Here is a 13,693-nt window from a genome sequence, read left to right on the forward strand (position 1 = left end):
ACTTGAATCACTAAATCAATCCAGGGCTTACACAAAGGAGTAAACTTTCTGTTACATTAATTACTATTGAATGCTGTCTTACTGCTGTTGTTGACAAATCATTAGCCATTTTCTTTTTTGTATTATAAATCGTGATTGTAATAAGATTGTTTTATATCGCTGATTAAAAAAAGAACAAATCATGAATCATTTTGCTGGAATCTTTGCAAGAAGTTCAAACATAAGATCAGCATATTTAAAAATAATTTAAACTTTTTAAATTGAGGCGGCCTTTATTAATATTAATGTCTGTGATACTAAATGTAAATGTTAACCTAACCAATACATATTCAGTGGTCTAGATAATTATGGTGTTTTTCCTCAAAGCAATAATAGAAATCAAAATTGACAGTTAGGGACTAACAAGAGTTATACTGAGAAAGGGAAAGAGAGGAAGATAAAAATTCTATAAGTAAGTGTTTTAATTTATGTATGACAACCAAATTTGAGAGAGAAATTACTTGATGAAATTCAGAGCATATCTGACCCAAATCTACAGCTAGATATAAATGAGTGACTTTCAGAGACTGGAAATACACAATGACCAAGAACAAAGAGATAGATCTCCTTAACTGAGCAAAACTCCCATTAAAGTGAATGGGTTTTGCTTGATAAGGGACCGGAGAATATGGCCCCTGAAACAGAAAAATAGCAAATCTGAAAGAAATATTTAGATCTGTATAATAGGAACAAGGTACTAAATTCATCAAGTTTGATGCATCTTGCCATTAAAAAAGCTACATAGTTAAAAAACACATTTTGTGGGAGTCCCAAAAGCAGATGGTGTTAAGATTTAAGATCTTTGTTTACTTCCTGTTTTTTTAAAATCTTATATCCAACTGTGACGGGTTCCCCCTGGGGTGCCAGCTGGAACCTGGGTACCATTGAGACCCCTGACCCACTAGCCTGGGCTCCCTTTCAGACTGTATTGCTGTGACAAGCTACAAAGCCTTCCACACCCTGCACTTTCACCAGCATACACACAGGGACACACCCAGCTGCAGTTGCAAGTAGGCTCTCTGGCCAACCCCTGCATGGGAAAGCTACTCCCAGCTCTTTAGGCACACACCCCCTCTGGAGTATAAACCCAAAATTATACCGTCTTGCACTGCACAAGGAACTGTACAGTGTAAGCTTGTAACTCACTCCCCCCCACCCCCCAGTGTGGAGAGGAATATGCAACAGCCTGTTAGGGGGCTTATTCCTTCACCCACTTACTTCCCTGGTCCTTCTCGCATGAACAGAGAGCAACAATACCCGAAGTCCAAAGGTGCAAACAATTCGATGTTTATTGGGGTGAACTTCCAGCAAGCATGATTCCAGTTTCCTTCCTTAGTATCCTCCTTCCCAGCTCTGACACCACAGAGCCTTACACCTGTGTCCCTGTTCCCATTCCTGCCCTTAGCAAAACATGATTCCAATTTCCTTACTCCCATTACCTGTTCCCATTTCCCCCTTTAGCAAAACATGATTCCAATTTCTTTACCCCCATTCCCTGTTCCCATCTCCCCCACCCACACATTCCCACCCCCACGCCCCCTCACTTCCTCATTGACTACAGATTATATAGTAAAACTTGAGTTCTGCTTAGCTATACCTTAACCAATCATTTTCCTGGAATTTAACTACCCAATCCTAACATATTGTAACATGATTATGTAACCAATTATATCCCACCACCTTAATTAGTTTACACCCAGCAAAATTAATTATACAGCAGACAGGAACAATCACAGAACCAGACAGAGATTATACAGACAAACAATAGCAAAGTGGGAACTATAATGACAAAACAATACAGAAGTGAGGATTTCACATCCCAGCTATTGATAAGTGAGTTCTTGCCAGACAGGATGCTGTTTCCTTTTACATTTTCTAGGCACTTCCCTTTCTCTGGAGGTGATAGGCATTATCAGGACAGGATTGTATTCCTAACAGCCCAATAGCACCCTCTTTCAATGTGACTAGTTTGGAATGTGAGGATGTGACCGGTCGCTTCCTAGCTTATGGCTGCCTCTGCTGCTTAGCCAAAAGCCTTAGCCTAAGAACAGGGCCTCAGACTGTCACAGTAAGAGAAGGCCCTTACACCAGCAGACAGTGATTTTGATTCTTTCCTTTATACCTCTATAACTAGCCAAGTGATAAGAATACACCTAAATTCTTAGAGTATAGGCCTTTACAGACAGGCCTGAATATCTATATTCTAACACAGCCTTTTGCCCCTGAGTTGTAATTCCCACACCCTGGTTTAGATAAAGCAAAATAAAGTTTATTAACTACAAAAGATAGATTTGAAGTGATTATAAGTGATGGCAAACAGATCAAAGCAGATTTCCTAGCAAATAAACAAAAATGCAAACTAAATTTAATATACTAAATAGATTGGTTATGAATAGCAGATTCTCACCCTAAGAGATGATACAAGCAGGCTGCAGATTCTTAAGTGCCAAGCTGCACTTGCTTACAGATTGGAATCCCCAGGTGTTCCATTCACAGGCTAAAAATCCCTTTAGCCTGAGTACAGCACTTCCCCCCAGTTCAGTCTTTGTTCCTCAAATGTTTCCAGGAGTCTTTTCTTGTGGGGAACAAAGAACACCAGATGAGGTCACTTCCCACCTTATATAGCTTTTGCATATGGCAGGAACCCTTTGTTTCAAAGCTTGGTTCCCAGACCAGTCTGTGGAAAAATACTGACATCCCAAGATGGAGTCTAGAGACATGTGGTCACATCACAAGTCTTTGTAGAGTCATAGCAGCCATTACTCAGACATGGTCTGTAGAATTCTCAGGAAGGCTCCCCAGTGGGAGATAAGCTTCTCCTAAGGCCTATTGTTTTCCCTAATGCCTCACTGGCTTGAATAGGCCCTTACTAACCCACTATCCAGAATGAAAACATCTTGTCCAGTAGGTGTTACCCAGCTGTAATAACATTTGAAATACAGATATATAGTCAATATTCATAATTTCAGATACAAAAATGATACATACAAATGGGATAATCATATTCAGCAAATCAGAACCTTTCCAAAAATATCTCACATGACCTATCTTGCATAAAATACATCATAACTATGTCATAATCATATCATAATTATACCACTGTGAAGAATTTGGAGTGCACTGTCACACCAACAATCTGTCAAATATCTACCAAACAGTAACCAAACTGGCTAACATGCAAGCTGCTGGCAATCTATTTCAAGATCAGTGCTGTTCTGTACATCTGCTAACAGTGACTACTTTCTGTGGATTACACTTTCTGCCTTTTTACCTGAAGAGAATGGTGCATGGGAACTGCTATCAGGAACTTATGGGACTGAAAATATTACAGCCTTCTTCAGATGCTATGAATATAGATATTTTCCTTACGTAAATGTGATCAGAGGCATTTTCCTTTATAGAAAACACTTTCATAACCAGAAAGCTTTAACAAACAACACTTGAAAGGGGTGAGAGTCAAAGACTTTTAAGACTAAATTTCATGTCCCTGCCAAGAACAGTTTCTGCTTCAATCTTCTTCATGACTAGGATGAGCTTAATATATTCTTCTGTTAGAATTTATTCTCCTGAAGTCAGTAAAATGATTACATCTCTTCAGACGGAATAATGAGGTTGATAAATACTAGTGTTGTTAGAAGATTTCAGGATTCACTTAATGGTATTTGTAAGAACCAATGAAGTATTTGAACCAGTGAAAGACTCAGGATTGGAGAAAAGAGGGTTAAAAATATGTACCACTTAAGGACCAGATCATGGTCCATTCTGCATGCTGACACCATAGGTGCTGGAACTAGGAGTGTGGGGGCTGCAGAAGCACTCCCTGGCTTGAAGTGGTTTCCTTCATAGACAGGATTTGCAGTTTGGTTCAGTGGCTCTCAGCACCACTACTATGCAAATTATTCCAGCACCCTGGCTGACACAGGAAGTAGTAGGAGCCTGAAGCACCTACTTTCTCCCTTATGTTAATAGTCTATACCACTGCTTCCCGCATACGAGCAACTCTGCACTCCTATCCCACACATACACAAAGGTGAGAGGGAAGGAGGAGGGCTCTGAATCCATAGAGAGCATGTGCTGTGACGGAGGCCGTGAGGATACCCATAGGGTGATTGCAACAGTCTCCCTCCCAAGCTGTTCCAGGGGCAGTGCATGGGCAGGCTATCCCTTACTATAGGCTGGATTGGAAACTGATAATTTAGCCCTAAGATTGCTGTAGCAAGAACCACAGAGGGATGAAGCAACTGCAGGTTAAGGTGTCTCAGTCATAACTGACTGGACAAAGGTAAGAGGTGTGAGAACTAAGACTAATTTGGTGGAACTGGGGTGATATCCACCCCAGCCCCTCAAAGGCTTTGGGCCCATATTGCTTGTTGAAAGAAACATGACTTAGTAACTTTTATACATTTATAAACCAGTTAAACAAAAAATAAAAATCAGGAGAACATATGACCTAAGCTAAGCTACTATTCATTAAACTAAAGATAAAGCAATTCAACTATCAATATCAAAGCAAAAAACAAACAAGTTAACTCCAATCCATTATTGAGTGTGTCATCACATTAGTTAACTCAAATTAATACTGAAAATAATCAAACCTTATACAGTCTAAGAACGTGGCTGTCAGTCTGATTATAAATCCCAACTAAAGAGTTTCACCAAAGTCAATCAAATGTATTATTTGAATGCTTAAGTATCTTAATACTGAAACCAAATTATTATCTGAATATCTAAACCATACCCTTAGAGGCAATTATATACCTTCCTCCTTAGACTTCAGTTCTTATGGGGTTGGCTAACCTCCCATCCCCAGCAATAGAATACACACAGTATAATACAGACTTTAATGGACCACTCTTGATAAGTAGCAATTTGGCAACTTTTATTTACCAAAAATTACAGTTGACAATTTCACATTTTTACTAGACAATAGTTAGGGCCGTTTAAACCTGCGAAACATTTCTTTCTGGCACGTTCCCTGTGTGGGTTTTATGGGTGTGCTTATACACATGCACACAGCCACACATTCATACCCTAAAACTAAAATATAAAAAGACTGGGATGTCTCCCAGCTAATTAAAGCAAAAGATTAAGAAATAAATAAAAAATAAAAAGGAAAAAATAAGATACTTAGATAATAGGGGGTTTACAAGTTCTTCAGCTCCCACAGTCAACATTCCTGTCTGGCACTGTAGTCAAGGAGCCAGACGGGAATGTTCTGTTGCACAGCTTCCTTCAGATGCAGGGACAGACTGGTCAAGGACTGGAGTTGACTGGTTGTTTCTTCTGTGACTTCCTTTTCCCAAAATGAGCAATTTTGGAGATTCTGGAAGGTCAGTCTCCTCTCAAACAGCCATGAAAGGCAAAGCTTCAGGCTAATATAAAAAAATAAATATAAAATCTTTAAAAACAGCTAATTGGAAAAACCCTAGCAACAAAACCAGCCACTCAATATTTTAACATTCATTCATCAGCAAAATTAAAATAAGATCAGACTTATTAGTTTCATCATCTCCAGTTTCTTCTTGCAAACAAGGCAACTCAGTTATCTTTAGATTTTTCAACTGGTCTATAGGTAAACTTGGAAGGATTAGATTTTTTATCGGTAGATGTCAATAAATGTCAATTTCACTGTACACCCATAAACCGATGAAGAAATATTTCCATCAGTAATAATCAAAATTTACAGATAGGCAAAGTAAAAAAAAATATACTGTTTGAGAACTTAGAGTTGAAGGATATTTATTTGTTATATTTTGACATGATGTTGACAATTTGTGTTTTAACCGTTATCAAGCTTTAACTTTTTGAATCTCAGTATCTACTGTCATTACATAATTACAGTCTGACCCCACACAATTTTCCCCAGCTGTGAACATTTAAACTGATAAAAATTGAAAACAAATGCTTAAAATAAACTGTTGTATAAAAAAGAAAATCAAATTTTGCCAAGGCTAGCTATAGCTCAACAAAAAAGGAGTACTTGTAGCACCTTAGAGACTAACCAATTTATTTGAGCATGAGCTTTCGTGAGCTACAGCTCACTTCACGAAAGCTTGTGCTCAGATAAATTGGTTAGTCTCTAAGGTGCCACAAGTACTCCTTTTCTTTTTGCGAATACAGACCAACATGGCTGTTACTCTGAAACCTATAGCTCAACAGCTTATCTTCTGAAATCTACATCTTGACAGAGAAGTTACTTTAAAGCTTATGAAGATGAAACCTATTTAATTTTTTTTTAAAAATATATAAAATCTGTAAGCCCATGTAAACTATTCTCTTCACACAGAGTAGGTCCCAATCCTACAACCACTTATGCCTGTGTTTAACTTTAACCACATGAATAGCCCTATTGATTTCAAAGGGAGTATTCATGTGCTTAAAGTTAAGGAGGTGCACAAGTGTTCAGACTGGGACTAGTTTCCTAGCTTGGTGCTGTCAAAATATTGCTAGAATTGTTGAAGAATCTTGTGTAAAAGTTAAAGCTGATCAACTTCTAGATTAACAAAATCTAATCGTAAAAGGTGGATTGCGCTAGTGAAAGAACAGGCTTTTGAAGTCCCGAATAAAAAATAATACTCAAAATGATAATATTACAGGTAGTTTAACTGCCAAATTTAAAAAGGGTGGATTATTTTGTGATCATTATTAACACTGTAAAATAAAAAAATGATAAGCATTATCAAATCTCATTTGTTATCAAGCAGAGTGGAAATTGATTGCTTGAAGGGACCAGGAAAACATTTATTCTCTATATAGCACTCCACAACCGGCAAGATGAATTGTGGCTTTTTTAAAGCCTGTACTGAAACATAAGGTATTAGTGGAGGCAGCATATAGCTCTAGATGGACCAATTATCTGATATGGAATCTAAATAATTGTCTGAGTTTTGAGGATTGAGAAAGTATTTTACTGTTGTTGGCCAAAGAAGCTATTGAGAGGTAAATTCTCAGTCTAACTAGTTGGATTAGAGTTATACGCTGAAGAAGAAACAGGAATATTAGAAGAAACCTCTAGTGATAGTTTAGCATTCATGATCAAAATTGTCAAACTTTTGTGTCTTTCTGTTAGACATCTAAAGCCATATTTAGGTTTCTAAAGAAAAATGGACTGGTTTTCAGAGGTGATGAACACCAGCAATTCCCACTGAAGACAATAGGATCTACAGGGACTCAGCACATTTGAAAGTCTTGCCATGTTTATTCAGGAACCTATGTACAGATTTAGGAGTCTAACTAGGCAGCCAAGTTAAATTTTTGAGTAACTCATCCCCAGCCCCTACTTGTTTATTTCATTTACGTGTTGCAGCTTGTCATTAACCAAACTGTAAATTCTTTAAGACATAACCTGTCTCTTTACTATATGTTTGGACAATACCTAGCACAATGGAGCCCTGATCCTTGATCGAGACCTCTAGTCATCACTCTAATAGAATTAATAAATATTCGCTTTGAAATGTATTCTTGGAAGCACCCTTTAAAACTAAAATATGTAATCCAAGATAGATTATCTGGAAGTCTTTTTTAATTTCAAATAAATCAGACCTGCAGCAATTTAGTAAGCAGGCTTTAATATATATGATAAGGTAAAGGCTGGGTCTACACCCAGTTTTTGTACTGATCTAACTATTCTGGGGTTCAATTTTCGACCATAATACTTAAATTGGTACTACTCCTAATGTAGATGCAGTTAAATCTGTATAAATGTGCCTTACCCTAATACAGCTTATTCCCCTTCCCTTTTGGGAATAATTTATATTGATATAGGCACCTTTTTATAACTATGTCCACATCAGGGTGGCTGTACTGCTTTAACTATATCAGTTTATTACAGCAGTGCAATTTTTGTATGTAGACAAGTCCTAATATTACAACATCCTAGGATCACATCTTAGAAATCCAAAACAACCATAAGAGATAAGGAAAGAATTTTGAAAAACATGTTAGGTTCTCATAAAAACAGATTTATTGTTGACTTAAGAGGCGGCTGCGTAGCATAACGGTAGATTTGCAAACATTCTGGTATGTGTGGTTTGCTCACAGATCTATAATGTCCTTCTTGAATATCTCTCTGTTGATGTAAAAGGTCAGTGAAGCTATCACATCATCAGACAATGCCTTTTCAAATATATGATCTGGGCATCTTGTGATGCAGCCTACCATTTGCTTCTAGTGTAGGTTTTCACTCTTGCTTAGAAGATGAATGTCGTGTTTGGCCATTTGCAACAATAATGGAGAAATCAACCCTACAGCAGAAAGCTACACTCGTGCATGCACACGTACATTTATTAAGGGCCTGAATCTTTTCCTATCAAAGACAATGTGAGCTTTGCCATTGACTTAAGTGAGTGCACAATCAGATCATTGTAATTACTACAGGGATCTTGATTAGGTTGAAGTGTTGCTGTTTTCCAGATGGAGGGATTCAACCTGCACAGTTCTTGAAAGTTCTACTGAGGGAAGGATCTTGACCAAAAGAAAACAAAAACCCACTAGTGCAACAACCAGATTAACTGCTTGCTATTGCAGTGATAAGTCCCAGAAAAGGGAATAAGGGCTTGTCTGCACAGGGAAACTGACCAAAATAACTCCTATGGAATAAAGTATTCTGCAACAGCTGTAGCTCCCATGTGGATATTCTACTTCAAAATAAAAGTTATTTTATTCCAGAATAATTACTTTGCTTTGGAAGTGCACCAATTATTCCAGAATAAGTGACTTTTATTCCAGAACAGAGTGTCCAAATGGTCTGTTGTGGTATATCTTCCCATATAGACAAGTCCTTAGCAGAAATGCTGTAAGTGGAATGCAACATAGTTCTATATTAAATTGCTTTGAAAAATTTGTAATCTATTTCTTTTTAAGGAACCAACATCTTCTCTTAATTTTAATAATTAACAGTTTTTGTAATTTTAATAAGAATAAAATCATACTATTTTGCAGTAGCATTCCATTGTGATTACTGCCAGGTGCATGTGGTGAGAATCCCCTCTTTAACACTGAATGACTTTGCCAATTGCAACAGTCAGAAATAGCTGGCTGTAGAGTCTCTCATTTTAAACTTTGGTACCACTGATTCAGACTGGTTTTCAAGGCCTCATCAATTACCATTTCAAAGACTAAACCTAGACACGGATCTAGAGCACTACCGCTGATTGAAGGAGTAACTGAATATGCAGTCAGGCAATGGCCTGAGTGTCAGAGTGGCCTACAAGACCAAAGTTGACAGGCTGCAACCAGATCATGGTTCATAATTTGAGTACCACTAATCTCTATTACAGAGTCAGCAGATAAACTGCATTTTAAAAAGCTTTTTCTATTACTGGTGGGACAGATTAGGCCTTCCATTTATTCTGGAGCCGTAAATGTAGTTGTTGCTATGGTAACTGTATATCTGTTGAACAGTAAATAATTGTGCTAAATGGATAAATAGTGCATTGGTTTTATAGCAACACTGGTGTTGAGAAATGTACAAATGCTGAATTTTTAATTATATTTTTCATGATTCCACATATAGTATGTTCTGTCGGGAAACTCAAAATCTCCTTTCAACTGGATATCTGTTTTAAGGGTTACACAACCTTGTATTGTATAAATCATGAAAAGAAGTTTTTTGAATCTCAAACTGCATGTGATTGTAATATGGACACCTACTATATATTCTGCAGTCTTTCCATGTAGTTATTATGGGAAACCTATGAAAACACGCCTCATGAATTAGGCTCTTAGGTATAAAAATTAGGACAACTAAATATTGACTGCTGGTGATTTGAACAATCTCAGAGCTGTATATAAAAATCCATTGACTTTATCTTGAATGAACATTTTCATTAGAAAGGTCTGTTGCTATAGGCAATCCATTCTAACCAATTTACATTCTATATTTCCATAGAAGATTTGGGAAAAAATGCCTTTAGCTTAATCAAATATAAACCCCAACATTTGTTACAGATAAATGGATAATTTGATGTTATAAAACCTGACAAAACAAAAAGGCATAAATGTTCTGAATAGATTTATAGTACTGTCTTTTACAAAGGCGAATATGGAAGAGGGAATTCTTCAAGCTTCCGAGAAATAGTTGTATGCTAGCTCTTTTAAATGAAGAAAAAACAAAAAGCAACATTGGGGCATATCACTGGAGGAAAAAAACCCGCAACGATAGTCATATTACCAGCCCATCAACCCCATGGTGATATAGAGCCTGCAATGTACTGGCACTGCAAAACACCGGAGCGTAGCCTTTTCTACAATAATGAAAAAAATGACCAATCACAAATTTTTGACATAATTTTGAAAAAAGAACATGGAGGATGTGCTTTTATTATTCACAGAAATTATACTTAGGCTTACTCAAGCTATATTAAGCATTCAGTATCGGATGAAATAGTGGATATTTTAGGCACATTGTGGAAAGATTTTAAATCTACTTAAAATGCGGCTTTAACAACTGGTTAGTCAGAACCTTATTAAAATCTTAACTATTGTAAAACATACTACAATAAAGAAAAAGTAAAGATAAAAATAGCATATTATGGATATCTATAAAGAATTCTTATGTACTTTAAAAACAATGTTTCAATGCCTTATCGGTACAGAAGAGCAATTCCTCAAAGAGGAACATATATTTGGGTGCCATTTATTTGGGTATATGTCTCCAATATCGTGTCTTTATCCCTTAGATGTGCTGCAACATTTGAATTACCATATACTAAGGTTAAAAAAAAAATCTGAGGATCAGGTGAACCCGGCTCACAGCTAGTGGCTGGCTAACTAGCCAACATCTATTGGCACCGATTTTTCAAAGTGTAATAAAATAGCTGACACAAAACCACAAAAGAAAGGTAATGAAAAGTGAAGTCACCTAGTAATACATACTTTTTCCTCCCCATCCACAAGCACACACTTTCCTGCTATCACATCTACCATCGTCCACACTGCATACAAAACTTTAATTCTACCTTCACCTGGAGGACCAGCCTTCCAGTACCCAATGTGTCTATCTACTCCAAAACAATATTAGTTATGGAATGTTGGTGTTTCATTTCATGAGGTGGGATAGGGAGAATTTGGCAGAATGGATGGCGGACAGCCCCATAGCAATGGATGTGGTGTGTTGCTTACAGTGGTTGTGCTAATTATGGAAGATACTTCTTGAGATCAAGATAAGCATGAATCTCACTACCTTCAAAGAGTGATGAAAGACATGTCTCTTTAAATCAGCATTTTTTCAAACAAGTATGCAGTATTAACAACTAGCAAAGAAGGAGTTAACTACATACCCACTATCACCGTGACGAACTGGCTTCAAATGACAAAGGGAAATCTGAATTCTAGAAGTATGCTTCGTATTATGAGTGCTCGGACATTGTGCTGATGACTGTCATAGAGAACTCAGTGCATGCCAGTTAATAAATAAGAATAAAAATTATGGTGGCAGTGAACAGGTGGCAAAAACAAATGCAATGTGACTCCCAACAAATATTTAGACCCCTCACAGACTCTGATTAGCACCAGTTAAATAGGGGATCTATGCTCCTTGGCATCTTTTTAAAGAGATGATGCATACTGGCCAACCTTCAGGTTTATGGTACATATAGATATAAATAACAATTTTGTTAATCAGTGTAGCTATTTTAGTCATTAGTTTCTTTAAAAATCTTAGATGAGTGCCATCTGGTCCTGATGATTTATTGCAATTTAATTTCTTCAGTTGTTCCATCATCTGATACCTTCACTACATCTAAAAAGCAGCCCATTAAGTAGTTATTTCTCCTTCATCCTCTATGAAGACCCAAGCAAAGAAATCCTTCAGCTTTTCTGTAATCACTTTATCCTCTAAGGCCCTGCCTTTCGTGAGCGTCTTTGATTGTCCCCTTTACATTCTAGAGATGAAGTAGTCATACCGACTCTCCCATTAGATTCCTACTTCTGATATACTAAAATAACTTGTCTTTACTAAATAACTTTGCCTTTTTGTTTTACAGATTTCCTTAGACCAGTGTTTGTTCCATTCTATTAGCATCACTCAAAATAGGCTACATTTCCTTTAAGAGATACCATTTTTTTACTTTAAAAAAAAGTCTACACTTTGTCAATGAAGTTTCTACTTTTCTTTTTAATGTGTTCATTAACGGTTTATTCTAACTCCCATTCATTAGAAGCTGGATCAGGCCCTAAATCAGACATGTATTTTCTATTCTTGAAAAGACACAGGTAAATTTTCAGACCGCTGTGCCAGGATTTAGTCACACAACTCCTATTACTGCCAATGTGAGTCATACAGGTAAATCCTGCTACACAATACACTTGAAAATTATATTCAGGATGTGCAGTGTGTGCATCAGTGTGCTAGTAAAGAGGAAAAAATATTAATTGTATTTTGGGATGAAAGACACTATATAACTGCAAAGTATTTTCATTTTCATTTTTCTTCCAATTAAATTTAGTCTGGCAACCTACTGGTAAAATGAGTTTCCTGTACCTGCTGGAAAGCCTGTCCCAACATGCAGTCCCTTCCTACATCAAAAGGAGATCCTAATCAAACCCCAAATAGTTTTAAATATGATATAGGAAAAGTCAGGCTTTTTTTCCTTAAAGAGACCATATTGTAACTGAGTTAAAAGTGTGACCATCTTCTTTAGAATTGACTGATACAAAATATTTTGATAATTTTGTAAATTACTCAAAATTCAAGTAATAAAATATCATGCAATTTTTGAAGAATATTTATATTAAATATTTACTTACATAAATTTAAATATCTGTTTAATACAATATATCACCTCATGGCACAGTTGAGATGAACATCGCTTAAAAATTGTACAAAAAACTTGTAAAAAAAGGTAGTTTTAAAAGTGGTAGCAGATTGGTTTAAAACATTCAGCAGTATATTTTGTAAATGCTTCTGTAATCAGTAATGACTGCAGAAAGCTTTCTAGAAGACTAAATTTATGGTGCAATAAAGTAGACAGAAAAACTGAATAATCTGGTGAAAAATTACAAATAATAGCCATTAATAGTATTTAAAACTGAGTATGGGTAGATCACATTTCAAAAAGACAAGCCTTCCTTCATTTTCTGGCAGGAGCTGGCATCTGTTATCAGATGTAACATTCTCTAAATAACTTAAGAGCCTTTCAGAGGAAACACTGCTGGGCAGAGCTCTGAGAAAAGACAAAGCCAGGTTTACAAGACGTGGAAGTCTGATAGCATTATACATCTACCACTCAGCTGGGGCTCCGGAGCATAATTGGCTCTGTAAGGTGTAGTGCAAGTTCAGTCTCGGCAGCACTTTTCAGTTATCAGGGTCTGAGAATTGATCATGATCTTTTCTTAGAAGCTTCACACATTTAAAGTTTCAAAGCAGGCTTTATTTATCAGGTTGCAGGATGACGAGAGTCTCTGTCTTTTCTAGGTTGCATTTTTTCCTAGTGTTTGATTGGTTGTTCTTTTCTACTTTTCCTCAGCCAGTCTTAAGTGCAGAAGCCCTGGCATTACTGTGGTGAGTTTCAGAAGTTGAAAACAAGAGTGAGCATGCAAGTGACCACATTTTTTTCCCCTACTTTTCACATCGGTAAACTGCTCAGAAGCAGAATATAAAGTTGTTTTTTTCATGGCCTTAGCTCACCTGTCCCATATCCTGGCAGCTGGCACC

The sequence above is a fragment of the Chelonia mydas genome, chromosome 2, assembly GCF_015237465.2.
Source record: "Chelonia mydas isolate rCheMyd1 chromosome 2, rCheMyd1.pri.v2, whole genome shotgun sequence".
Classification (NCBI taxonomy): domain Eukaryota; kingdom Metazoa; phylum Chordata; order Testudines; family Cheloniidae; genus Chelonia; species Chelonia mydas.